Source organism: Microcebus murinus, unplaced genomic scaffold (assembly GCF_040939455.1).
Source record: "Microcebus murinus isolate Inina unplaced genomic scaffold, M.murinus_Inina_mat1.0 scaf007_hap2_Mmur4.0, whole genome shotgun sequence".
Classification (NCBI taxonomy): domain Eukaryota; kingdom Metazoa; phylum Chordata; class Mammalia; order Primates; family Cheirogaleidae; genus Microcebus; species Microcebus murinus.
Genome location: NW_027438953.1, coordinates 561,854 through 588,020, shown reverse-complemented (window position 1 = coordinate 588,020; position 26,167 = coordinate 561,854). Strand labels below are relative to the sequence as shown.

General features: G+C 64.3%; 7 pseudogenes; all 7 read left to right on the top strand.

Moving 5' to 3' along the window:
* Window positions 1-3,124: 3,124 nt before the first annotated feature.
* Window positions 3,125-3,243, top strand: LOC142866913 (uncharacterized; annotated as a pseudogene).
* Window positions 3,244-5,370: 2,127 nt separating this feature from the next.
* On the top strand, window positions 5,371-5,489 carry LOC142866866 (uncharacterized; annotated as a pseudogene).
* Window positions 5,490-8,933: 3,444 nt separating this feature from the next.
* LOC142866865 (uncharacterized) lies at window positions 8,934-9,052 on the top strand (annotated as a pseudogene).
* Window positions 9,053-12,518: 3,466 nt separating this feature from the next.
* LOC142866864 (uncharacterized) lies at window positions 12,519-12,637 on the top strand (annotated as a pseudogene).
* Window positions 12,638-16,082: 3,445 nt separating this feature from the next.
* Window positions 16,083-16,201, top strand: LOC142866863 (uncharacterized; annotated as a pseudogene).
* Window positions 16,202-21,908: 5,707 nt separating this feature from the next.
* On the top strand, window positions 21,909-22,027 carry LOC142866912 (uncharacterized; annotated as a pseudogene).
* Window positions 22,028-25,453: 3,426 nt separating this feature from the next.
* On the top strand, window positions 25,454-25,572 carry LOC142866862 (uncharacterized; annotated as a pseudogene).
* The last annotated feature ends 595 nt before the right edge of the window (window positions 25,573-26,167 follow it).

Below are 26,167 nucleotides of genomic sequence, written 5' to 3'. Positions count from 1 at the left end.
CCGTTGCTTTTGGGGTTCTATGGGCTACACGTAGGAATCTTTGGTGGTGGCACCTGATGTTGGGGGATCCGGAGTCACACCCAGACCTGCTCCACAGGCCTCCTTTTACTTTTCTCTTCGGATTCATCATTTTTAAAAAGTGTCTCTTACCTCTATTATTGCATTTTCTTTTCTCTCTCTTTTCAAGCAGATGATGGGAGTACAAGTATTCAGGTGACATGTGTTGCCCGTGCCCCCCTCCCCCCTGTGTTCTTATTCAGATACCTCTCATGTTGTCCCAGCGTATCGTGGGGGCACCAATGTTAAGGTCGGGTACGTCGCCCTCTCCAAGCCTCCACCCTCGGGTCAGAGCTTCAAGCGCGCCCATCCCCCAGTCGGTGCGCACCCACCCCATCCCTAACGGATGTGTATGCCCATCCCTCCCCCCACCCGCCCGACACCCACCCGACGAAGGTGATTCCTCTCTGTCCACTTAGGTGTCCATCCGTTCGTACCAGTTTGCTGGTGAGCGCGAGCACGTGGTGCTCGTGTGTCCATTCTTGGGATACTCGGCTTACTGGAACGGGTTCCAGCTCTGGCCAGGAGAACACGAGAGGTGCCCTCTCACCGCTGCTCCTCACAGCCGAATGGCACTCCGTGGTGTCCACGCGCCACATTTTATTAATGCACTCCTGGATGGATGGGCACTCGGGTCGCTTCCACATCTTTGGGATTGTGAATTGTGCCCTAACTGTCACCCTACCCCTTACCCAGCCCGTCACCTCTGCCCCTGCCTGACGCACTCCTCCCCGGCCAGGCCCGTCACTGTCCTGGGCCCCCGCCTGACCGGCTCCTCCCCGCCCGGCGTGTCACCGTCCTCTGCCCCGGCCTGACATGCTCCTTCCCGCCCGGCCTCTCACCGTCCTCGGCCCCTGCCTGACCGGCTCCTCCGTCGCCTGGGCCTTCCAAGGGCTTGGTGTGGACGCTGCTTCCAGGAAGCCCTCCAGAAACCCGGCAGCAGGGTGGCCGCAGCAGTCTCCAGCAGCCGTCCCTAAGTCGCGTGCGGGGGGACGTGCCCCCGCTGTGCCGCGGGGGCCCAGCCTGGTGTCTTCCCTGAGGCCCTGCGGCTGCCGGCTGCCGCTCCCCGCAAGGGGAGAGCCGCGGAGGTGGGGACCGCCTCCTGATGGGGACGTACACGCAGCTCTCCACGTCGGATTCCGGGGCTCTCTGTCCTGCCCGAAGGCCCAGCGGGCCTGCGGGTCCTTAGAGTGGCAAAAGCATCCGAAAGCTGAGATTGAGGGTCCGGTGGGTGTCTGCACTTTTGTGCTGGGCACCCCAGGGAGGCCCGGGGGCTGGCTGGACGACGCGGTCTGCTGGGCGGGGGGTTTGGAGGAGCAACTGATGCCCTTTGCACTTTGGGTAGCAAGAGTCTGAGGTGTCTCTGAGCCCTGTGCCATGTCGGGGGGGGGGTGCAGGGCGGAGGAGGAGGAGGAGGAGGAGGTGGGAAGGGCCGGGGCCCGCAGTCCTGTTCCCGGGGTGGCAGGGCAAGTGGCTTCTTCCACAGGCTGCTTGGCCTGGGCTCCCTGCACCTGGGCCTTTGGAGGACCGGCCCTGTGCTTGCCAACACTTCCTGCAGGGACCCAGAGCTGGGAGGTTGCATCTCTCAGCCCTGGGTCGGGCAGAGCCCCAGCGGGCCATGCCCACAACCTCTCTCAGCACCGGTCCCCCAGAAGGCTCCTTTGGGACCAGGATTCTCTTGCGGTGACTCTTTAAGGTCTGGCCCCTGGATGGAGGGGCACCAGGAGTAGAGGAGCAGGAAGGGGAAGGGGGTGGCCATGCGAGGGGACACTTTGAGGCCAAGTCCCAGCTTCAGCCTGATCCTCCTGGGAACCCCGCTCTGAGACAAGGAGCCGGGCTTCGCATTCCCACAGCAGCCAGTCGTGTGCTGAGGACACCTGGGGCGTTGGGAACTCCCTGGCTTCTCCTGGGTTTAACATCTAGAACTGCTTGTGAATCACGCCGCCACACACACCCGAGCGCAGGTGTCTTCCGCACAGACTGCGGGCCTCGCTCTTCTGAATGCCGCTAGCTCGCCACCCACCCACGGGTGAACCTGGTCAGGGTGCTTTCTCTCAGGGGCAGACTCTTTTCCGGGCGGGCTACCGGTGTCTCTGTTTGCTCGTTTCTTTCTTCCATTTCGGGAAAGTCTTCCTTGCTGGGTGTGGAAATCTCCTATGCCTTCCCTCGCCTATTCTGTCAGCTTTCAAATTCTCTTTCAGTTGCCACCCTCACAGATGGATTAGGAAACTCTTTCCGGTGCACTCATTAGTGAAATGACCTCAAGGAAGCTGGAATCCAATATCTAATGGCCGATTTTTAGCGAGTCCACACGCCAGGGTGGTCGGGGTCCAATGCAGCCCCGGCCAGGCCCAGGCCCCTTGGACTGGGCCACAGGAGGACACGGAGGAGGGTCCCGGCCCCCACGAAGCGGTGCCGGCAGTTCTCCACGGGCTTGGGCGTTTTCCAGAGGTAGGAGATGGAGGGGACTGATTTCTTCAGCGCCCCCCAAACCACGCCACCCCACCCCACCCATGGGACACATCCCCAGAGAGAGACGCCCCATACACTGGCTGTGCCCCAGCCCTGGCCCGGGGGAATAGGCGGCAGCCCACCCACAGGGCGAGGGGGGGGGCGCAGCTGAAAGGGGTTGTGGGGGAGGGCGGCCCCTGGCTGGGGTCAAAGGGCGAGCGCCCCGCGCGTGCGCGTGCGCAGTCAGCGGCGGCGGCGACGCGCCGGGGGTGGGCAGCGGGTACGTGAAGGAGGCCAGGCGAGGAGACGAGGGGGCCTGGGAGGGCTCCACCTTGGCGAGTCCAGCCGTGGAGGCGCATCTTGTGTGAGTGTGCGTGAGTGTGAGTGTGTGTGTGTGTATAGAGAGACACCCCCCCGCCCCGCCCCACCCCGCCCCGCCCCGCCCGTCACCCCCGACCCTCGGAGCACACCGGACCCGGCCCGGCGCGGGGCCTGGGGCGGGAGGAGGCGGCGGCGGCGGCGGCGGCGGCGGCGGCGGCGGCGGCGGCGGCGGCGGCGGCGGCGGGAAAGCGCAGAGAGGCTCGGCTTCTTGAGCGGGGCAGGGGCGCCCTCCGCCGTCTAGGGCCACACCACCCCGAACGCCCCAGAGCTCGTCTGGTCTGGGAAGCTAAGCAGGGTCGGGCCTCCTTAGTACTTGGATGGGAGACCGCCTGGGAATACCGGGTGCCTTAGGCTTCTTCTGGTTTTTTTTTTTTTTTTTTTTTTTGCCTCTTGTTCTGTTCCCTTTCTGGGAGCGCGGCGGCGGCCCGGGGTGGGGGTGACCCCCACCCTCAGCGCCCGCCCTGCGGCTGCCGGCTGGGCTGCCGCTACCCGCAAGGGGAGAGCCGCGGAGGTGGGCACCGCCTCCTGATGGGGACGTACACGCAGCTCTCCACGTCGGATTCCGGGGCTCTCTGTCCTGCCCGAAGGCCCAGCTGGCCTGCGGGTCCTTAGAGTGGCAAAAACCTCTGAAAACTGAGACTGAGGGTCCGGTGGGTGTCTGCACTTTTGTGCTGGGCACCCCAGGGAGGCCCGGGGGCTGGCTGGACAACGTGGTCTGCTGGGCGGTGGGGGGGGGTTGGAGGAGCAACTGATGCCCTTTGCACTTTGGGTAGCAAGAGTCTGAGGTGTCTCTGAGCCCTGTGCCCTGTGGGGGCGGGGCGGGGGGGAGGAGGAGGAGGAGGAGGAGGAGGTGGGAAGGGCCGGGGCCTGCAGTCCTGTTCCCGGGGTGGCACGGCAAGTGGCTTCTTCCACAGGCTGCTTGGCCTGGGCTCCCTGCACCTGGGCCTTTGGAGGACCGGCCCTGTGCTTGCCAACACTTCCTGCAGGGACCCAGAGCTGGGAGGTGGCATCTCTCAGCCCTGGGTCGGGCAGAGCCCCAGCGGGCCATGCCCACAACCTCTCTCAGCACCGGTCCCCCAGAAGGCTCCTTTGGGACCAGGATTCTCTTGCGGTGACTCTTTAAGGTCTGGCCCCTGGATGGAGGGGCACCAGGAGTAGAGGAGCAGGAAGGGGAAGGGGGTGGCCATGCGAGGGGACACTTTGAGGCCAAGTCCCAGCTTCAGCCTGATCCTCCTGGGAACCCCGCTCTGAGACAAGGAGCCGGGCTTCGCATTCCCACAGCAGCCAGTCGTGGGCTGAGGACACCTGGGGCGTTGGGAACTCCCTGGCTTCTCCTTGGTTTAACATCTAGAGCTGCTTGGGAATCGCGCCGCCACACACACCCGAGCGCAGGTGTCTTCCGCACAGACTGCGGGCCTCGCTCTTCTGAATGCCGCTAGCTCGCCACCCACCCACGGGTGAACCTGGTCAGGGTGCTTTCTCTCAGGGGCAGACTCTTTTCCGGGCGGGCTACCGGTGTCTCTGTTTGCTCGTTTCTTTCTTCCATTTCGGGAAAGTCTTCCTTGCTGGGTGTGGAAATCTCCTATGCCTTCCCTCGCCTATTCTGTCAGCTTTAAAATTCTCTTTCAGTTGCCACCCTCACAGATGGATTAGGAAACTCTTTCCGGTGCACTCATTAGTGAAATGACCTCAAGGAAGCTGGAATCCAATATCTAATGGCCGATTTTTAGCGAGTCCACACGGGGTCGGGGTCCAATGCAGCCCCGGCCAGGCCCAGGCCCCTTGGACTGGGCCACAGGAGGACACGGAGGAGGGTCCCGTCCCCCACGAAGCGGTGCCGGCAGTTCTCCACGGGCTTAGGAGTTTTCCAGAGGTAGGAGATGGAGGGGACTGATTTCTTCAGCGCCCCCCAAACCACGCCACCCCACCCCACCCATGGGACACATCCCCAGAGAGAGACGCCCCATACACTGGCTGTGCCCCAGCCCTGGCCCGGGGGAATAGGCGGCAGCCCACCCACAGGGCGAGGGGGGCCGCAGCTGAAAGGGGTTGTGGGGGAGGGCGGCCCCTGGCTGGGGTCAAAGGGCGTGCGCGTGCGCAGTCTGCGGCGGCGAGGCGCCGGGGGTGGGCAGCGGGTACGTGAAGGAGGCCAGGCGAGGAGACGAGGGGGGCTGGGAGGGCTCCACCTTGGCGATTCCAGCCGTGGAGGCGCATCTTGTGTGAGTGTGCGTGAGTGTGAGTGTGTGTGTGTGTATAGAGAGACAGCCCCCCCGCCCCGCCCCGCCCCGCCCCGCCCCGCCCGTCACCCCCGACCCTCGGAGCACACCGGACCCGGCCCGGCGCGGGGCCTGGGGCGGGAGGAGGCGGCGGCGGCGGCGGCGGCGGCGGCGGCGGCGGCGGCGGCGGCGGCGGCGGCGGCGGCGGCGGGGGGAAAGCGCAGAGAGGCTCGGCTTCTTGAGCGGGGCAGGGGCGCCCTCCACCGTCTAGGGCCACACCACCCCGAACGCCCCCGAGCTCGTCTGGTCTGGGAAGCTAAGCAGGGTCGGGCCTCCTTAGTACTTGGATGGGAGACCGCCTGGGAATACCGGGTGCCTTAGGCTTCTTCTGGTTTTTTTTTTTTTTTTTTTTTTTTTTGCCTCCTGTTCTGTTCCCTTTCTGGGAGCGAGGCGGCGGCCCGGGGTGGGGGTGACCCCCACCCTCAGCGCCCGCCGCGGTGCCTGGCGCCCCAGCCCGCACCGTGGGGCCTCCTCTTGTCCCAAGCCGCGACACCGCCGCCACGCGGCAGCACGCGTGGCATCTGGACTGTCAGGTCTCAGACCCAAGGTCTGCTCTGTGGGAACCGACACGCTGGAGGAAACCTTGAGAGTCTGAGAGGGGAGGGAGTTCCAGAAGAAGGCCAGGATGTCATTTTGAGGGAGTATGTGACCAGAACTCGTCCCGTTGCTTTTGGGGTTCTATGGGCTACACGTAGGAATCTTTGGTGGTGGCACCTGATGTTGGGGGATCCGGAGTCACACCCAGACCTGCTCCACAGGCCTCCTTTTACTTTTCTCTTCGGATTCATCATTTTTAAAAAGTGTCTCTTACCTCTATTATTGCATTTTCTTTTCTCTCTCTTTTCAAGCAGATGATGGGAGTACAAGTATTCAGGTGACATGTGTTGCCCGTGCCCCCCTCCCCCCTGTGTTCTTATTCAGATACCTCTCATGTTGTCCCAGCGTATCGTGGGGGCACCAATGTTAAGGTCGGGTACGTCGCCCTCTCCAAGCCTCCACCCTCGGGTCAGAGCTTCAAGCGCGCCCATCCCCCAGTCGGTGCGCACCCACCCCATCCCTAACGGATGTGTATGCCCATCCCTCCCCCCACCCGCCCGACACCCACCCGACGAAGGTGATTCCTCTCTGTCCACTTAGGTGTCCATCCGTTCGTACCAGTTTGCTGGTGAGCGCGAGCACGTGGTGCTCGTGTGTCCATTCTTGGGATACTCGGCTTACTGGAACGGGTTCCAGCTCTGGCCAGGAGAACACGAGAGGTGCCCTCTCACCGCTGCTCCTCACAGCCGAATGGCACTCCGTGGTGTCCACGCGCCACATTTTATTAATGCACTCCTGGATGGAGGGGCACTCGGGTCGCTTCCACATCTTTGGGATTGTGAATTGTGCCCTAACTGTCACCCTACCCCTTACCCAGCCCGTCACCTCTGCCCCTGCCTGACGCACTCCTCCCCGGCCAGGCCCGTCACTGTCCTGGGCCCCCGCCTGACCGGCTCCTCCCCGCCCGGCGTGTCACCGTCCTCTGCCCCGGCCTGACATGCTCCTTCCCGCCCGGCCTCTCACCGTCCTCGGCCCCTGCCTGACCGGCTCCTCCGTCGCCTGGGCCTTCCAAGGGCTTGGTGTGGACGCTGCTTCCAGGAAGCCCTCCAGAATCCCGGCAGCAGGGTGGCCGCAGCAGTCTCCAGCAGCCGTCCCTAAGTCGCGTGCGGGGGGACGTGCCCCCGCTGTGCCGCGGGGGCCCAGCCTGGTGTCTTCCCTGAGGCCCTGCGGCTGCCGGCTGCCGCTCCCCGCAAGGGGAGAGCCGCGGAGGTGGGGACCGCCTCCTGATGGGGACGTACACGCAGCTCTCCACGTCGGATTCCGGGGCTCTCTGTCCTGCCCGAAGGCCCAGAGGGCCTGCGGGTCCTTAGAGTGGCAAAAGCATCCGAAAGCTGAGATTGAGGGTCCGGTGGGTGTCTGCACTTTTGTGCTGGGCACCCCAGGGAGGCCCGGGGGCTGGCTGGACGACGCGGTCTGCTGGGCGGGGGGTTTGGAGGAGCAACTGATGCCCTTTGCACTTTGGGTAGCAAGAGTCTGAGGTGTCTCTGAGCCCTGTGCCCTGTGGGGGCGGGGCGGGGGGGAGGAGGAGGAGGAGGAGGAGGTGGGAAGGGCCGGGGCCTGCAGTCCTGTTCCCGGGGTGGCACGGCAAGTGGCTTCTTCCACAGGCTGCTTGGCCTGGGCTCCCTGCACCTGGGCCTTTGGAGGACCGGCCCTGTGCTTGCCAACACTTCCTGCAGGGACCCAGAGCTGGGAGGTGGCATCTCTCAGCCCTGGGTCGGGCAGAGCCCCAGCGGGCCATGCCCACAACCTCTCTCAGCACCGGTCCCCCAGAAGGCTCCTTTGGGACCAGGATTCTCTTGCGGTGACTCTTTAAGGTCTGGCCCCTGGATGGAGGGGCACCAGGAGTGGAGGAGCAGGAAGGGGAAGGGGGTGGCCATGCGAGGGGACACTTTGAGGCCAAGTCCCAGCTTCAGCCTGATCCTCCTGGGAACCCCGCTCTGAGACAAGGAGCCGGGCTTCGCATTCCCACAGCAGCCAGTCGTGGGCTGAGGACACCTGGGGCGTTGGGAACTCCCTGGCTTCTCCTTGGTTTAACATCTAGAGCTGCTTGGGAATCGCGCCGCCACACACACCCGAGCGCAGGTGTCTTCCGCACAGACTGCGGGCCTCGCTCTTCTGAATGCCGCTAGCTCGCCACCCACCCACGGGTGAACCTGGTCAGGGTGCTTTCTCTCAGGGGCAGACTCTTTTCCGGGCGGGCTACCGGTGTCTCTGTTTGCTCGTTTCTTTCTTCCATTTCGGGAAAGTCTTCCTTGCTGGGTGTGGAAATCTCCTATGCCTTCCCTCGCCTATTCTGTCAGCTTTAAAATTCTCTTTCAGTTGCCACCCTCACAGATGGATTAGGAAACTCTTTCCGGTGCACTCATTAGTGAAATGACCTCAAGGAAGCTGGAATCCAATATCTAATGGCCGATTTTTAGCGAGTCCACACGGGGTCGGGGTCCAATGCAGCCCCGGCCAGGCCCAGGCCCCTTGGACTGGGCCACAGGAGGACACGGAGGAGGGTCCCGGCCCCCACGAAGCGGTGCCGGCAGTTCTCCACGGGCTTAGGAGTTTTCCAGAGGTAGGAGATGGAGGGGACTGATTTCTTCAGCGCCCCCCAAACCACGCCACCCCACCCCACCCATGGGACACATCCCCAGAGAGAGACGCCCCATACACTGGCTGTGCCCCAGCCCTGGCCCGGGGGAATAGGCGGCAGCCCACCCACAGGGCGAGGGGGGCCGCAGCTGAAAGGGGTTGTGGGGGAGGGCGGCCCCTGGCTGGGGTCAAAGGGCGTGCGCGTGCGCAGTCTGCGGCGGCGAGGCGCCGGGGGTGGGCAGCGGGTACGTGAAGGAGGCCAGGCGAGGAGACGAGGGGGGCTGGGAGGGCTCCACCTTGGCGATTCCAGCCGTGGAGGCGCATCTTGTGTGAGTGTGCGTGAGTGTGAGTGTGTGTGTGTGTATAGAGAGACAGCCCCCCCGCCCCGCCCCGCCCCGCCCCGCCCCGCCCGTCACCCCCGACCCTCGGAGCACACCGGACCCGGCCCGGCGCGGGGCCTGGGGCGGGAGGAGGCGGCGGCGGCGGCGGCGGCGGCGGCGGCGGCGGCGGCGGCGGCGGCGGCGGCGGCGGCGGCGGGGGGAAAGCGCAGAGAGGCTCGGCTTCTTGAGCGGGGCAGGGGCGCCCTCCACCGTCTAGGGCCACACCACCCCGAACGCCCCCGAGCTCGTCTGGTCTGGGAAGCTAAGCAGGGTCGGGCCTCCTTAGTACTTGGATGGGAGACCGCCTGGGAATACCGGGTGCCTTAGGCTTCTTCTGGTTTTTTTTTTTTTTTTTTTTTTTTTTTGCCTCCTGTTCTGTTCCCTTTCTGGGAGCGAGGCGGCGGCCCGGGGTGGGGGTGACCCCCACCCTCAGCGCCCGCCGCGGTGCCTGGCGCCCCAGCCCGCACCGTGGGGCCTCCTCTTGTCCCAAGCCGCGACACCGCCGCCACGCGGCAGCACGCGTGGCATCTGGACTGTCAGGTCTCAGACCCAAGGTCTGCTCTGTGGGAACCGACACGCTGGAGGAAACCTTGAGAGTCTGAGAGGGGAGGGAGTTCCAGAAGAAGGCCAGGATGTCATTTTGAGGGAGTATGTGACCAGAACTCGTCCCGTTGCTTTTGGGGTTCTATGGGCTACACGTAGGAATCTTTGGTGGTGGCACCTGATGTTGGGGGATCCGGAGTCACACCCAGACCTGCTCCACAGGCCTCCTTTTACTTTTCTCTTCGGATTCATCATTTTTAAAAAGTGTCTCTTACCTCTATTATTGCATTTTCTTTTCTCTCTCTTTTCAAGCAGATGATGGGAGTACAAGTATTCAGGTGACATGTGTTGCCCGTGCCCCCCTCCCCCCTGTGTTCTTATTCAGATACCTCTCATGTTGTCCCAGCGTATCGTGGGGGCACCAATGTTAAGGTCGGGTACGTCGCCCTCTCCAAGCCTCCACCCTCGGGTCAGAGCTTCAAGCGCGCCCATCCCCCAGTCGGTGCGCACCCACCCCATCCCTAACGGATGTGTATGCCCATCCCTCCCCCCACCCGCCCGACACCCACCCGACGAAGGTGATTCCTCTCTGTCCACTTAGGTGTCCATCCGTTCGTACCAGTTTGCTGGTGAGCGCGAGCACGTGGTGCTCGTGTGTCCATTCTTGGGATACTCGGCTTACTGGAACGGGTTCCAGCTCTGGCCAGGAGAACACGAGAGGTGCCCTCTCACCGCTGCTCCTCACAGCCGAATGGCACTCCGTGGTGTCCACGCGCCACATTTTATTAATGCACTCCTGGATGGAGGGGCACTCGGGTCGCTTCCACATCTTTGGGATTGTGAATTGTGCCCTAACTGTCACCCTACCCCTTACCCAGCCCGTCACCTCTGCCCCTGCCTGACGCACTCCTCCCCGGCCAGGCCCGTCACTGTCCTGGGCCCCCGCCTGACCGGCTCCTCCCCGCCCGGCGTGTCACCGTCCTCTGCCCCGGCCTGACATGCTCCTTCCCGCCCGGCCTCTCACCGTCCTCGGCCCCTGCCTGACCGGCTCCTCCGTCGCCTGGGCCTTCCAAGGGCTTGGTGTGGACGCTGCTTCCAGGAAGCCCTCCAGAATCCCGGCAGCAGGGTGGCCGCAGCAGTCTCCAGCAGCCGTCCCTAAGTCGCGTGCGGGGGGACGTGCCCCCGCTGTGCCGCGGGGGCCCAGCCTGGTGTCTTCCCTGAGGCCCTGCGGCTGCCGGCTGCCGCTCCCCGCAAGGGGAGAGCCGCGGAGGTGGGGACCGCCTCCTGATGGGGACGTACACGCAGCTCTCCACGTCGGATTCCGGGGCTCTCTGTCCTGCCCGAAGGCCCAGAGGGCCTGCGGGTCCTTAGAGTGGCAAAAGCATCCGAAAGCTGAGATTGAGGGTCCGGTGGGTGTCTGCACTTTTGTGCTGGGCACCCCAGGGAGGCCCGGGGGCTGGCTGGACGACGCGGTCTGCTGGGCGGGGGGTTTGGAGGAGCAACTGATGCCCTTTGCACTTTGGGTAGCAAGAGTCTGAGGTGTCTCTGAGCCCTGTGCCCTGTGGGGGCGGGGCGGGGGGGAGGAGGAGGAGGAGGAGGAGGTGGGAAGGGCCGGGGCCTGCAGTCCTGTTCCCGGGGTGGCACGGCAAGTGGCTTCTTCCACAGGCTGCTTGGCCTGGGCTCCCTGCACCTGGGCCTTTGGAGGACCGGCCCTGTGCTTGCCAACACTTCCTGCAGGGACCCAGAGCTGGGAGGTGGCATCTCTCAGCCCTGGGTCGGGCAGAGCCCCAGCGGGCCATGCCCACAACCTCTCTCAGCACCGGTCCCCCAGAAGGCTCCTTTGGGACCAGGATTCTCTTGCGGTGACTCTTTAAGGTCTGGCCCCTGGATGGAGGGGCACCAGGAGTGGAGGAGCAGGAAGGGGAAGGGGGTGGCCATGCGAGGGGACACTTTGAGGCCAAGTCCCAGCTTCAGCCTGATCCTCCTGGGAACCCCGCTCTGAGACAAGGAGCCGGGCTTCGCATTCCCACAGCAGCCAGTCGTGGGCTGAGGACACCTGGGGCGTTGGGAACTCCCTGGCTTCTCCTTGGTTTAACATCTAGAGCTGCTTGGGAATCGCGCCGCCACACACACCCGAGCGCAGGTGTCTTCCGCACAGACTGCGGGCCTCGCTCTTCTGAATGCCGCTAGCTCGCCACCCACCCACGGGTGAACCTGGTCAGGGTGCTTTCTCTCAGGGGCAGACTCTTTTCCGGGCGGGCTACCGGTGTCTCTGTTTGCTCGTTTCTTTCTTCCATTTCGGGAAAGTCTTCCTTGCTGGGTGTGGAAATCTCCTATGCCTTCCCTCGCCTATTCTGTCAGCTTTCAAATTCTCTTTCAGTTGCCACCCTCACAGATGGATTAGGAAACTCTTTCCGGTGCACTCATTAGTGAAATGACCTCAAGGAAGCTGGAATCCAATATCTAATGGCCGATTTTTAGCGAGTCCACACGGGGTCGGGGTCCAATGCAGCCCCGGCCAGGCCCAGGCCCCTTGGACTGGGCCACAGGAGGACACGGAGGAGGGTCCCGGCCCCCACGAAGCGGTGCCGGCAGTTCTCCACGGGCTTAGGAGTTTTCCAGAGGTAGGAGATGGAGGGGACTGATTTCTTCAGCGCCCCCCAAACCACGCCACCCCACCCCACCCATGGGACACATCCCCAGAGAGAGACGCCCCATACACTGGCTGTGCCCCAGCCCTGGCCCGGGGGAATAGGCGGCAGCCCACCCACAGGGCGAGGGGGGCCGCAGCTGAAAGGGGTTGTGGCGGAGGGCGGCCCCTGGCTGGGGTCAAAGGGCGTGCGCGTGCGCAGTCAGCGGCGGCGAGGCGCCGGGGGTGGGCAGCGGGTACGTGAAGGAGGCCAGGCGAGGAGACGAGGGGGGCTGGGAGGGCTCCACCTTGGCGAGTCCAGCCGTGGAGGCGCATCTTGTGTGAGTGTGCGTGAGTGTGAGTGTGTGTGTGTGTATAGAGAGACAGCCCCCCCGCCCCGCCCCGCCCCGCCCCGCCCCGCCCGTCACCCCCGACCCTCGGAGCACACCGGACCCGGCCCGGCGCGGGGCCTGGGGCGGGAGGAGGCGGCGGCGGCGGCGGCGGCGGCGGCGGCGGCCGCGGCGGCGGCGGCGGCGGCGGCGGCGGCGGCGGCGGCGGCGGCGGCGGCGGCGGGAAAGCGCAGAGAGGCTCGGCTTCTTGAGCGGGGCAGGGGCGCCCTCCACCGTCTAGGGCCACACCACCCCGAACGCCCCCGAGCTCGTCTGGTCTGGGAAGCTAAGCAGGGTCGGGCCTCCTTAGTACTTGGATGGGAGACCGCCTGGGAATACCGGGTGCCTTAGGCTTCTTCTGGTTTTTTTTTTTTTTTTTTTTTTTTTGCCTCCTGTTCTGTTCCCTTTCTGGGAGCGCGGCGGCGGCCCGGGGTGGGGGTGACCCCCACCCTCAGCGCCCGCCGCGGTGCCTGGCGCCCCAGCCCGCACCGTGGGGCCTCCTCTTGTCCCAAGCCGCGACACCGCCGCCACGCGGCAGCACGCGTGGCATCTGGACTGTCAGGTCTCAGACCCAAGGTCTGCTCTGTGGGAACCGACACGTTGGAGGAAACCTTGAGAATCTGAGAGGGGAGGGAGTTCCAGAAGAAGGCCAGGATGTCATTTTGAGGGAGTATGTGACCAGAACTCGTCCCGTTGCTTTTGGGGTTCTATGGGCTACACGTAGGAATCTTTGGTGGTGGCACCTGATGTTGGGGGATCCGGAGTCACACCCAGACCTGCTCCACAGGCCTCCTTTTACTTTTCTCTTCGGATTCATCATTTTTAAAAAGTGTCTCTTACCTCTATTATTGCATTTTCTTTTCTCTCTCTTTTCAAGCAGATGATGGGAGTACAAGTATTCAGGTGACATGTGTTGCCCGTGCCCCCCTCCCCCCTGTGTTCTTATTCAGATACCTCTCATGTTGTCCCAGCGTATCGTGGGGGCACCAATGTTAAGGTCGGGTACGTCGCCCTCTCCAAGCCTCCACCCTCGGGTCAGAGCTTCAAGCGCGCCCATCCCCCAGTCGGTGCGCACCCACCCCATCCCTAACGGATGTGTATGCCCATCCCTCCCCCCACCCGCCCGACACCCACCCGACGAAGGTGATTCCTCTCTGTCCACTTAGGTGTCCATCCGTTCGTACCAGTTTGCTGGTGAGCGCGAGCACGTGGTGCTCGTGTGTCCATTCTTGGGATACTCGGCTTACTGGAACGGGTTCCAGCTCTGGCCAGGAGAACACGAGAGGCGCCCTCTCACCGCTGCTCCTCACAGCCGAATGGCACTCCGTGGTGTCCACGCGCCACATTTTATTAATGCACTCCTGGATGGATGGGCACTCGGGTCGCTTCCACATCTTTGGGATTGTGAATTGTGCCCTAACTGTCACCCTACCCCTTACCCAGCCCGTCACCTCTGCCCCTGCCTGACGCACTCCTCCCCGGCCAGGCCCGTCACTGTCCTGGGCCCCCGCCTGACCGGCTCCTCCCCGCCCGGCGTGTCACCGTCCTCTGCCCCGGCCTGACATGCTCCTTCCCGCCCGGCCTCTCACCGTCCTCGGCCCCTGCCTGACCGGCTCCTCCGTCGCCTGGGCCTTCCAAGGGCTTGGTGTGGACGCTGCTTCCAGGAAGCCCTCCAGAAACCCGGCAGCAGGGTGGCCGCAGCAGTCTCCAGCAGCCGTCCCTAAGTCGCGTGCGGGGGGACGTGCCCCCGCTGTGCCGCGGGGGCCCAGCCTGGTGTCTTCCCTGAGGCCCTGCGGCTGCCGGCTGCCGCTCCCCGCAAGGGGAGAGCCGCGGAGGTGGGGACCGCCTCCTGATGGGGACGTACACGCAGCTCTCCACGTCGGATTCCGGGGCTCTCTGTCCTGCCCGAAGGCCCAGCGGGCCTGCGGGTCCTTAGAGTGGCAAAAGCATCCGAAAGCTGAGATTGAGGGTCCGGTGGGTGTCTGCACTTTTGTGCTGGGCACCCCAGGGAGGCCCGGGGGCTGGCTGGACGACGCGGTCTGCTGGGCGGGGGGTTTGGAGGAGCAACTGATGCCCTTTGCACTTTGGGTAGCAAGAGTCTGAGGTGTCTCTGAGCCCTGTGCCATGTCGGGGGGGGGGTGCAGGGCGGAGGAGGAGGAGGAGGAGGAGGTGGGAAGGGCCGGGGCCCGCAGTCCTGTTCCCGGGGTGGCAGGGCAAGTGGCTTCTTCCACAGGCTGCTTGGCCTGGGCTCCCTGCACCTGGGCCTTTGGAGGACCGGCCCTGTGCTTGCCAACACTTCCTGCAGGGACCCAGAGCTGGGAGGTTGCATCTCTCAGCCCTGGGTCGGGCAGAGCCCCAGCGGGCCATGCCCACAACCTCTCTCAGCACCGGTCCCCCAGAAGGCTCCTTTGGGACCAGGATTCTCTTGCGGTGACTCTTTAAGGTCTGGCCCCTGGATGGAGGGGCACCAGGAGTAGAGGAGCAGGAAGGGGAAGGGGGTGGCCATGCGAGGGGACACTTTGAGGCCAAGTCCCAGCTTCAGCCTGATCCTCCTGGGAACCCCGCTCTGAGACAAGGAGCCGGGCTTCGCATTCCCACAGCAGCCAGTCGTGTGCTGAGGACACCTGGGGCGTTGGGAACTCCCTGGCTTCTCCTGGGTTTAACATCTAGAACTGCTTGTGAATCACGCCGCCACACACACCCGAGCGCAGGTGTCTTCCGCACAGACTGCGGGCCTCGCTCTTCTGAATGCCGCTAGCTCGCCACCCACCCACGGGTGAACCTGGTCAGGGTGCTTTCTCTCAGGGGCAGACTCTTTTCCGGGCGGGCTACCGGTGTCTCTGTTTGCTCGTTTCTTTCTTCCATTTCGGGAAAGTCTTCCTTGCTGGGTGTGGAAATCTCCTATGCCTTCCCTCGCCTATTCTGTCAGCTTTCAAATTCTCTTTCAGTTGCCACCCTCACAGATGGATTAGGAAACTCTTTCCGGTGCACTCATTAGTGAAATGACCTCAAGGAAGCTGGAATCCAATATCTAATGGCCGATTTTTAGCGAGTCCACACGCCAGGGTGGTCGGGGTCCAATGCAGCCCCGGCCAGGCCCAGGCCCCTTGGACTGGGCCACAGGAGGACACGGAGGAGGGTCCCGGCCCCCACGAAGCGGTGCCGGCAGTTCTCCACGGGCTTGGGCGTTTTCCAGAGGTAGGAGATGGAGGGGACTGATTTCTTCAGCGCCCCCCAAACCACGCCACCCCACCCCACCCATGGGACACATCCCCAGAGAGAGACGCCCCATACACTGGCTGTGCCCCAGCCCTGGCCCGGGGGAATAGGCGGCAGCCCACCCACAGGGCCAGGGGGGGGGCGCAGCTGAAAGGGGTTGTGGGGGAGGGCGGCCCCTGGCTGGGGTCAAAGGGCGAGCGCCCCGCGCGTGCGCGTGCGCAGTCAGCGGCGGCGGCGACGCGCCGGGGGTGGGCAGCGGGTACGTGAAGGAGGCCAGGCGAGGAGACGAGGGGGCCTGGGAGGGCTCCACCTTGGCGAGTCTAGCCGTGGAGGCGCATCTTGTGTGAGTGTGCGTGAGTGTGAGTGTGTGTGTGTGTATAGAGAGACACCCCCCCGCCCCGCCCCACCCCGCCCCGCCCCGCCCGTCACCCCCGACCCTCGGAGCACACCGGACCCGGCCCGGCGCGGGGCCTGGGGCGGGAGGAGGCGGCGGCGGCGGCGGCGGCGGCGGCGGCGGCGGCGGCGGCGGGAAAGCGCAGAGAGGCTCGGCTTCTTGAGCGGGGCAGGGGCGCCCTCCGCCGTCTAGGGCCACACCACCCCGAACGCCCCCGAGCTCGTCTGGTCTGGGAAGCTAAGCAGGGTCGGGCCTCCTTAGTACTTGGATGGGAGACCGCCTGGGAATACCGGGTGCCTTAGGCTTCTTCTGGTTTTTTTTTTTTTTTTTTTTTTTGCCTCCTGTTCTGTTCCCTTTCTGGGAGCGCGGCGGCGGCCCGGGGTGGGGGTGACCCCCACCCTCAGCGCCCGCCGCGGTGCCTGGCGCCCCAGCCCGCACCGTGGGGCCTCCTCTTGTCCCAAGCCGCGACACCGCCGCCACGCGGCAGCACGCGTGGCATCTGGACTGTCAGGTCTCAGACCCAAGGTCTGCTCTGTGGGAACCGACACGTTGGAGGAAACCTTGAGAATCTGAGAGGGGAGGGAGTTCCAGAAGAAGGCCAGGATGTCATTTTGAGGGAGTATGTGACCAGAACTCGTCCCGTTGCTTTTGGGGTTCTATGGGCTACACGTAGGAATCTTTGGTGGTGGCACCTGATGTTGGGGGATCCGGAGTCACACCCAGACCTGCTCCACAGGCCTCCTTTTACTTTTCTCTTCGGATTCATCATTTTTAAAAAGTGTCTCTTACCTCTATTATTGCATTTTCTTTTCTCTCTCTTTTCAAGCAGATGATGGGAGTACAAGTATTCAGGTGACATGTGTTGCCCGTGCCCCCCTCCCCCCTGTGTTCTTATTCAGATACCTCTCATGTTGTCCCAGCGTATCGTGGGGGCACCAATGTTAAGGTCGGGTACGTCGCCCTCTCCAAGCCTCCACCCTCGGGTCAGAGCTTCAAGCGCGCCCATCCCCCAGTCGGTGCGCACCCACCCCATCCCTAACGGATGTGTATGCCCATCCCTCCCCCCACCCGCCCGACACCCACCCGACGAAGGTGATTCCTCTCTGTCCACTTAGGTGTCCATCCGTTCGTACCAGTTTGCTGGTGAGCGCGAGCACGTGGTGCTCGTGTGTCCATTCTTGGGATACTCGGCTTACTGGAACGGGTTCCAGCTCTGGCCAGGAGAACACGAGAGGTGCCCTCTCACCGCTGCTCCTCACAGCCGAATGGCACTCCGTGGTGTCCACGCGCCACATTTTATTAATGCACTCCTGGATGGATGGGCACTCGGGTCGCTTCCACATCTTTGGGATTGTGAATTGTGCCCTAACTGTCACCCTACCCCTTACCCAGCCCGTCACCTCTGCCCCTGCCTGACGCACTCCTCCCCGGCCAGGCCCGTCACTGTCCTGGGCCCCCGCCTGACCGGCTCCTCCCCGCCCGGCGTGTCACCGTCCTCTGCCCCGGCCTGACATGCTCCTTCCCGCCCGGCCTCTCACCGTCCTCGGCCCCTGCCTGACCGGCTCCTCCGTCGCCTGGGCCTTCCAAGGGCTTGGTGTGGACGCTGCTTCCAGGAAGCCCTCCAGAAACCCGGCAGCAGGGTGGCCGCAGCAGTCTCCAGCAGCCGTCCCTAAGTCGCGTGCGGGGGGACGTGCCCCCGCTGTGCCGCGGGGGCCCAGCCTGGTGTCTTCCCTGAGGCCCTGCGGCTGCCGGCTGCCGCTCCCCGCAAGGGGAGAGCCGCGGAGGTGGGGACCGCCTCCTGATGGGGACGTACACGCAGCTCTCCACGTCGGATTCCGGGGCTCTCTGTCCTGCCCGAAGGCCCAGCGGGCCTGCGGGTCCTTAGAGTGGCAAAAGCATCCGAAAGCTGAGATTGAGGGTCCGGTGGGTGTCTGCACTTTTGTGCTGGGCACCCCAGGGAGGCCCGGGGGCTGGCTGGACGACGCGGTCTGCTGGGCGGGGGGTTTGGAGGAGCAACTGATGCCCTTTGCACTTTGGGTAGCAAGAGTCTGAGGTGTCTCTGAGCCCTGTGCCATGTCGGGGGGGGGTGCAGGGCGGAGGAGGAGGAGGAGGAGGAGGTGGGAAGGGCCGGGGCCCGCAGTCCTGTTCCCGGGGTGGCAGGGCAAGTGGCTTCTTCCACAGGCTGCTTGGCCTGGGCTCCCTGCACCTGGGCCTTTGGAGGACCGGCCCTGTGCTTGCCAACACTTCCTGCAGGGACCCAGAGCTGGGAGGTTGCATCTCTCAGCCCTGGGTCGGGCAGAGCCCCAGCGGGCCATGCCCACAACCTCTCTCAGCACCGGTCCCCCAGAAGGCTCCTTTGGGACCAGGATTCTCTTGCGGTGACTCTTTAAGGTCTGGCCCCTGGATGGAGGGGCACCAGGAGTAGAGGAGCAGGAAGGGGAAGGGGGTGGCCATGCGAGGGGACACTTTGAGGCCAAGTCCCAGCTTCAGCCTGATCCTCCTGGGAACCCCGCTCTGAGACAAGGAGCCGGGCTTCGCATTCCCACAGCAGCCAGTCGTGTGCTGAGGACACCTGGGGCGTTGGGAACTCCCTGGCTTCTCCTGGGTTTAACATCTAGAACTGCTTGTGAATCACGCCGCCACACACACCCGAGCGCAGGTGTCTTCCGCACAGACTGCGGGCCTCGCTCTTCTGAATGCCGCTAGCTCGCCACCCACCCACGGGTGAACCTGGTCAGGGTGCTTTCTCTCAGGGGCAGACTCTTTTCCGGGCGGGCTACCGGTGTCTCTGTTTGCTCGTTTCTTTCTTCCATTTCGGGAAAGTCTTCCTTGCTGGGTGTGGAAATCTCCTATGCCTTCCCTCGCCTATTCTGTCAGCTTTCAAATTCTCTTTCAGTTGCCACCCTCACAGATGGATTAGGAAACTCTTTCCGGTGCACTCATTAGTGAAATGACCTCAAGGAAGCTGGAATCCAATATCTAATGGCCGATTTTTAGCGAGTCCACACGCCAGGGTGGTCGGGGTCCAATGCAGCCCCGGCCAGGCCCAGGCCCCTTGGACTGGGCCACAGGAGGACACGGAGGAGGGTCCCGGCCCCCACGAAGCGGTGCCGGCAGTTCTCCACGGGCTTGGGCGTTTTCCAGAGGTAGGAGATGGAGGGGACTGATTTCTTCAGCGCCCCCCAAACCACGCCACCCCACACCACCCATGGGACACATCCCCAGAGAGAGACGCCCCATACACTGGCTGTGCCCCAGCCCTGGCCCGGGGGAATAGGCGGCAGCCCACCCACAGGGCGAGGGGGGGGGCGCAGCTGAAAGGGGTTGTGGGGGAGGGCGGCCCCTGGCTGGGGTCAAAGGGCGAGCGCCCCGCGCGTGCGCGTGCGCAGTCAGCGGCGGCGGCGACGCGCCGGGGGTGGGCAGCGGGTACGTGAAGGAGGCCAGGCGAGGAGACGAGGGGGCCTGGGAGGGCTCCACCTTGGCGAGTCCAGCCGTGGAGGCGCATCTTGTGTGAGTGTGCGTGAGTGTGAGTGTGTGTGTGTGTATAGAGAGACACCCCCCCGCCCCGCCCCACCCGACCCGCCCCGCCCGTCACCCCCGACCCTCGGAGCACACCGGACCCGGCCCGGCGCGGGGCCTGGGGCGGGAGGAGGCGGCAGCGGCGGCGGCGGCGGCGGCGACGGCGGCGGCGGCGGCGGCGGCGGCGGCGGCGGCGGGAAAGCGCAGAGAGGCTCGGCTTCTTGAGCGGGGCAGGGGCGCCCTCCGCCGTCTAGGGCCACACCACCCCGAACGCCCCAGAGCTCGTCTGGTCTGGGAAGCTAAGCAGGGTCGCGCCTCCTTAGTACTTGGATGGGAGACCGCCTGGGAATACCGGGTGCCTTAGGCTTCTTCTGGTTTTTTTTTTTTTTTTTTTTTTTTTTTTGCCTCTTGTTCTGTTCCCTTTCTGGGAGCGCGGCGGCGGCCCGGGGTGGGGGTGACCCCCACCCTCAGCGCCCGCCCTGCGGCTGCCGGCTGGGCTGCCGCTACCCGCAAGGGGAGAGCCGCGGAGGTGGGGACCGCCTCCTGATGGGGACGTACACGCAGCTCTCCACGTCGGATTCCGGGGCTCTCTGTCCTGCCCGAAGGCCCAGCTGGCCTGCGGGTCCTTAGAGTGGCAAAAACCTCCGAAAACTGAGACTCAGGGTCCGGTGGGTGTCTGCACTTTTGTGCTGGGCACCCCAGGGAGGCCCGGGGGCTGGCTGGACAACGTGGTCTGCTGGGCGGTGGGGGGGGGGTTGGAGGAGCAACTGATGCCCTTTGCACTTTGGGTAGCAAGAGTCTGAGGTGTCTCTGAGCCCTGTGCCCTGTGGGGGCGGGGCGGGGGGGAGGAGGAGGAGGAGGAGGAGGAGGTGGGAAGGGCCGGGGCCTGCAGTCCTGTTCCCGGGGTGGCACGGCAAGTGGCTTCTTCCACAGGCTGCTTGGCCTGGGCTCCCTGCACCTGGGCCTTTGGAGGACCGGCCCTGTGCTTGCCAACACTTCCTGCAGGGACCCAGAGCTGGGAGGTGGCATCTCTCAGCCCTGGGTCGGGCAGAGCCCCAGCGGGCCATGCCCACAACCTCTCTCAGCACCGGTCCCCCAGAAGGCTCCTTTGGGACCAGGATTCTCTTGCGGTGACTCTTTAAGGTCTGGCCCCTGGATGGAGGGGCACCAGGAGTAGAGGAGCAGGAAGGGGAAGGGGGTGGCCATGCGAGGGGACACTTTGAGGCCAAGTCCCAGCTTCAGCCTGATCCTCCTGGGAACCCCGCTCTGAGACAAGGAGCCGGGCTTCGCATTCCCACAGCAGCCAGTCGTGGGCTGAGGACACCTGGGGCGTTGGGAACTCCCTGGCTTCTCCTTGGTTTAACATCTAGAGCTGCTTGGGAATCGTGCCACCACACACACCCGAGCGCAGGTGTCTTCCGCACAGACTGCGGGCCTCGCTCTTCTGAATGCCGCTAGCTCGCCACCCACCCACGGGTGAACCTGGTCAGGGTGCTTTCTCTCAGGGGCAGACTCTTTTCCGGGCGGGCTACCGGTGTCTCTGTTTGCTCGTTTCTTTCTTCCATTTCGGGAAAGTCTTCCTTGCTGGGTGTGGAAATCTCCTATGCCTTCCCTCGCCTATTCTGTCAGCTTTCAAATTCTCTTTCAGTTGCCACCCTCACAGATGGATTAGGAAACTCTTTCCGGTGCACTCATTAGTGAAATGACCTCAAGGAAGCTGGAATCCAATATCTAATGGCCGATTTTTAGCGAGTCCACACGCCAGGGTGGTCGGGGTCCAATGCAGCCCCGGCCAGGCCCAGGCCCCTTGGACTGGGCCACAGGAGGACACGGAGGAGGGTCCCGGCCCCCACGAAGCGGTGCCGGCAGTTCTCCACGGGCTTGGGCGTTTTCCAGAGGTAGGAGATGGAGGGGACTGATTTCTTCAGCGCCCCCCAAACCACGCCACCCCACCCCACCCATGGGACACATCCCCAGAGAGAGACGCCCCATACACTGGCTGTGCCCCAGCCCTGGCCCGGGGGAATAGGCGGCAGCCCACCCACAGGGCCAGGGGGGGGGCGCAGCTGAAAGGGGTTGTGGGGGAGGGCGGCCCCTGGCTGGGGTCAAAGGGCGAGCGCCCCGCGCGTGCGCGTGCGCAGTCAGCGGCGGCGGCGACGCGCCGGGGGTGGGCAGCGGGTACGTGAAGGAGGCCAGGCGAGGAGACGAGGGGGCCTGGGAGGGCTCCACCTTGGCGAGTCTAGCCGTGGAGGCGCATCTTGTGTGAGTGTGCGTGAGTGTGAGTGTGTGTGTGTGTATAGAGAGACACCCCCCCGCCCCGCCCCACCCCGCCCCGCCCCGCCCGTCACCCCCGACCCTCGGAGCACACCGGACCCGGCCCGGCGCGGGGCCTGGGGCGGGAGGAGGCGGCGGCGGCGGCGGCGGCGGCGGCGGCGGCGGCGGGAAAGCGCAGAGAGGCTCGGCTTCTTGAGCGGGGCAGGGGCGCCCTCCGCCGTCTAGGGCCACACCACCCCGAACGCCCCAGAGCTCGTCTGGTCTGGGAAGCTAAGCAGGGTCGGGCCTCCTTAGTACTTGGATGGGAGACCGCCTGGGAATACCGGGTGCCTTAGGCTTCTTCTGGTTTTTTTTTTTTTTTTTTTTTTTGCCTCCTGTTCTGTTCCCTTTCTGGGAGCGCGGCGGCGGCCCGGGGTGGGGGTGACCCCCACCCTCAGCGCCCGCCGCGGTGCCTGGCGCCCCAGCCCGCACCGTGGGGCCTCCTCTTGTCCCAAGCCGCGACACCGCCGCCACGCGGCAGCACGCGTGGCATCTGGACTGTCAGGTCTCAGACCCAAGGTCTGCTCTGTGGGAACCGACACGTTGGAGGAAACCTTGAGAATCTGAGAGGGGAGGGAGTTCCAGAAGAAGGCCAGGATGTCATTTTGAGGGAGTATGTGACCAGAACTCGTCCCGTTGCTTTTGGGGTTCTATGGGCTACACGTAGGAATCTTTGGTGGTGGCACCTGATGTTGGGGGATCCGGAGTCACACCCAGACCTGCTCCACAGGCCTCCTTTTACTTTTCTCTTCGGATTCATCATTTTTAAAAAGTGTCTCTTACCTCTATTATTGCATTTTCTTTTCTCTCTCTTTTCAAGCAGATGATGGGAGTACAAGTATTCAGGTGACATGTGTTGCCCGTGCCCCCCTCCCCCCTGTGTTCTTATTCAGATACCTCTCATGTTGTCCCAGCGTATCGTGGGGGCACCAATGTTAAGGTCGGGTACGTCGCCCTCTCCAAGCCTCCACCCTCGGGTCAGAGCTTCAAGCGCGCCCATCCCCCAGTCGGTGCGCACCCACCCCATCCCTAACGGATGTGTATGCCCATCCCTCCCCCCACCCGCCCGACACCCACCCGACGAAGGTGATTCCTCTCTGTCCACTTAGGTGTCCATCCGTTCGTACCAGTTTGCTGGTGAGCGCGAGCACGTGGTGCTCGTGTGTCCATTCTTGGGATACTCGGCTTACTGGAACGGGTTCCAGCTCTGGCCAGGAGAACACGAGAGGCGCCCTCTCACCGCTGCTCCTCACAGCCGAATGGCACTCCGTGGTGTCCACGCGCCACATTTTATTAATGCACTCCTGGATGGATGGGCACTCGGGTCGCTTCCACATCTTTGGGATTGTGAATTGTGCCCTAACTGTCACCCTACCCCTTACCCAGCCCGTCACCTCTGCCCCTGCCTGACGCACTCCTCCCCGGCCAGGCCCGTCACTGTCCTGGGCCCCCGCCTGACCGGCTCCTCCCCGCCCGGCGTGTCACCGTCCTCTGCCCCGGCCTGACATGCTCCTTCCCGCCCGGCCTCTCACCGTCCTCGGCCCCTGCCTGACCGGCTCCTCCGTCGCCTGGGCCTTCCAAGGGCTTGGTGTGGACGCTGCTTCCAGGAAGCCCTCCAGAAACCCGGCAGCAGGGTGGCCGCAGCAGTCTCCAGCAGCCGTCCCTAAGTCGCGTGCGGGGGGACGTGCCCCCGCTGTGCCGCGGGGGCCCAGCCTGGTGTCTTCCCTGAGGCCCTGCGGCTGCCGGCTGCCGCTCCCCGCAAGGGGAGAGCCGCGGAGGTGGGGACCGCCTCCTGATGGGGACGTACACGCAGCTCTCCACGTCGGATTCCGGGGCTCTCTGTCCTGCCCGAAGGCCCAGCGGGCCTGCGGGTCCTTAGAGTGGCAAAAGCATCCGAAAGCTGAGATTGAGGGTCCGGTGGGTGTCTGCACTTTTGTGCTGGGCACCCCAGGGAGGCCCGGGGGCTGGCTGGACGACGCGGTCTGCTGGGCGGGGGGTTTGGAGGAGCAACTGATGCCCTTTGCACTTTGGGTAGCAAGAGTCTGAGGTGTCTCTGAGCCCTGTGCCATGTCGGGGGGGGGTGCAGGGCGGAGGAGGAGGAGGAGGAGGAGGTGGGAAGGGCCGGGGCCCGCAGTCCTGTTCCCGGGGTGGCAGGGCAAGTGGCTTCTTCCACAGGCTGCTTGGCCTGGGCTCCCTGCACCTGGGCCTTTGGAGGACCGGCCCTGTGCTTGCCAACACTTCCTGCAGGGACCCAGAGCTGGGAGGTTGCATCTCTCAGCCCTGGGTCGGGCAGAGCCCCAGCGGGCCATGCCCACAACCTCTCTCAGCACCGGTCCCCCAGAAGGCTCCTTTGGGACCAGGATTCTCTTGCGGTGACTCTTTAAGGTCTGGCCCCTGGATGGAGGGGCACCAGGAGTAGAGGAGCAGGAAGGGGAAGGGGGTGGCCATGCGAGGGGACACTTTGAGGCCAAGTCCCAGCTTCAGCCTGATCCTCCTGGGAACCCCGCTCTGAGACAAGGAGCCGGGCTTCGCATTCCCACAGCAGCCAGTCGTGTGCTGAGGACACCTGGGGCGTTGGGAACTCCCTGGCTTCTCCTGGGTTTAACATCTAGAACTGCTTGTGAATCACGCCGCCACACACACCCGAGCGCAGGTGTCTTCCGCACAGACTGCGGGCCTCGCTCTTCTGAATGCCGCTAGCTCGCCACCCACCCACGGGTGAACCTGGTCAGGGTGCTTTCTCTCAGGGGCAGACTCTTTTCCGGGCGGGCTACCGGTGTCTCTGTTTGCTCGTTTCTTTCTTCCATTTCGGGAAAGTCTTCCTTGCTGGGTGTGGAAATCTCCTATGCCTTCCCTCGCCTATTCTGTCAGCTTTCAAATTCTCTTTCAGTTGCCACCCTCACAGATGGATTAGGAAACTCTTTCCGGTGCACTCATTAGTGAAATGACCTCAAGGAAGCTGGAATCCAATATCTAATGGCCGATTTTTAGCGAGTCCACACGCCAGGGTGGTCGGGGTCCAATGCAGCCCCGGCCAGGCCCAGGCCCCTTGGACTGGGCCACAGGAGGACACGGAGGAGGGTCCCGGCCCCCACGAAGCGGTGCCGGCAGTTCTCCACGGGCTTGGGCGTTTTCCAGAGGTAGGAGATGGAGGGGACTGATTTCTTCAGCGCCCCCCAAACCACGCCACCCCACCCCACCCATGGGACACATCCCCAGAGAGAGACGCCCCATACACTGGCTGTGCCCCAGCCCTGGCCCGGGGGAATAGGCGGCAGCCCACCCACAGGGCGAGGGGGGCCGCAGCTGAAAGGGGTTGTGGGGGAGGGCGGCCCCTGGCTGGGGTCAAAGGGCGAGCGTCCCGCTCGTGCGCAGTCAGCTGCGGCCAGGCGCCTGGGGTGGGCAGCGGGTACGTGAAGGAGGCCAGGCAAGGAGACGAGGGGGGCTGGGAGGGCTCCACCTTGGCGAGTCCAGCCGTGGAGGCGCATATTGTGTGAGTGTGCGTGAGTGTGAGTGTGTGTGTGTATAGAGAGACAGCCCCGCGCCCCGCCCCACCCCGCCCCGCCCCGCCCGTCACCCCCGACCCTCGGAGCACACCGGACCCGGCCCGGCGCGGGGCCTGGGGCGGGAGGAGGCGGCGGCGGCGGCGGAGGCTGCGGCGGGGGCGGCGGCGGGAAAGCGCAGAGAGGCTCGGCTTCTTGAGCGGGGCAGGGGCGCCCTCCGCCGTCTAGGGCCACACCACCCCGAACGCCCCCGAGCTCGTCTGGTCTGGGAAGCTAAGCAGGGTCGGGCCTCCTTAGTACTTGGATGGGAGACCGCCTGGGAATACCGGGTGCCTTAGGCTTCTTCTGGTTTTTTTTTTTTTTTTTTTTTTTTTTTTTTTGCCTCTTGTTCTGTTCCCTTTCTGGGAGCGCGGCGGCGGCCCGGGGTGGCGGTGACCCCCACCCTCAGCGCCCGCCGCGGTGCCTGGCGCCCCAGCCCGCACCGTGGGGCCTCCTCTTGTCCCAAGCCGCGACACCGCCGCCACGCGGCAGCACGCGTGGCATCTGGACTGTCAGGTCTCAGACCCAAGGTCTGCTCTGTGGGAACCGACACGCTGGAGGAAACCTTGAGAGTCTGAGAGGGGAGGGAGTTCCAGAAGAAGGCCAGGATGTCATTTTGAGGGAGTATGTGACCAGAACTCGTCCCGTTGCTTTTGGGGTTCTATGGGCTACACGTAGGAATCTTTGGTGGTGGCACCTGATGTTGGGGGATCCGGAGTCACACCCAGACCTGCTCCACAGGCCTCCTTTTACTTTTCTCTTCGGATTCATCATTTTTAAAAAGTGTCTCTTACCTCTATTATTGCATTTTCTTTTCTCTCTCTTTTCAAGCAGATGATGGGAGTACAAGTATTCAGGTGACATGTGTTGCCCGTGCCCCCCTCCCCCCTGTGTTCT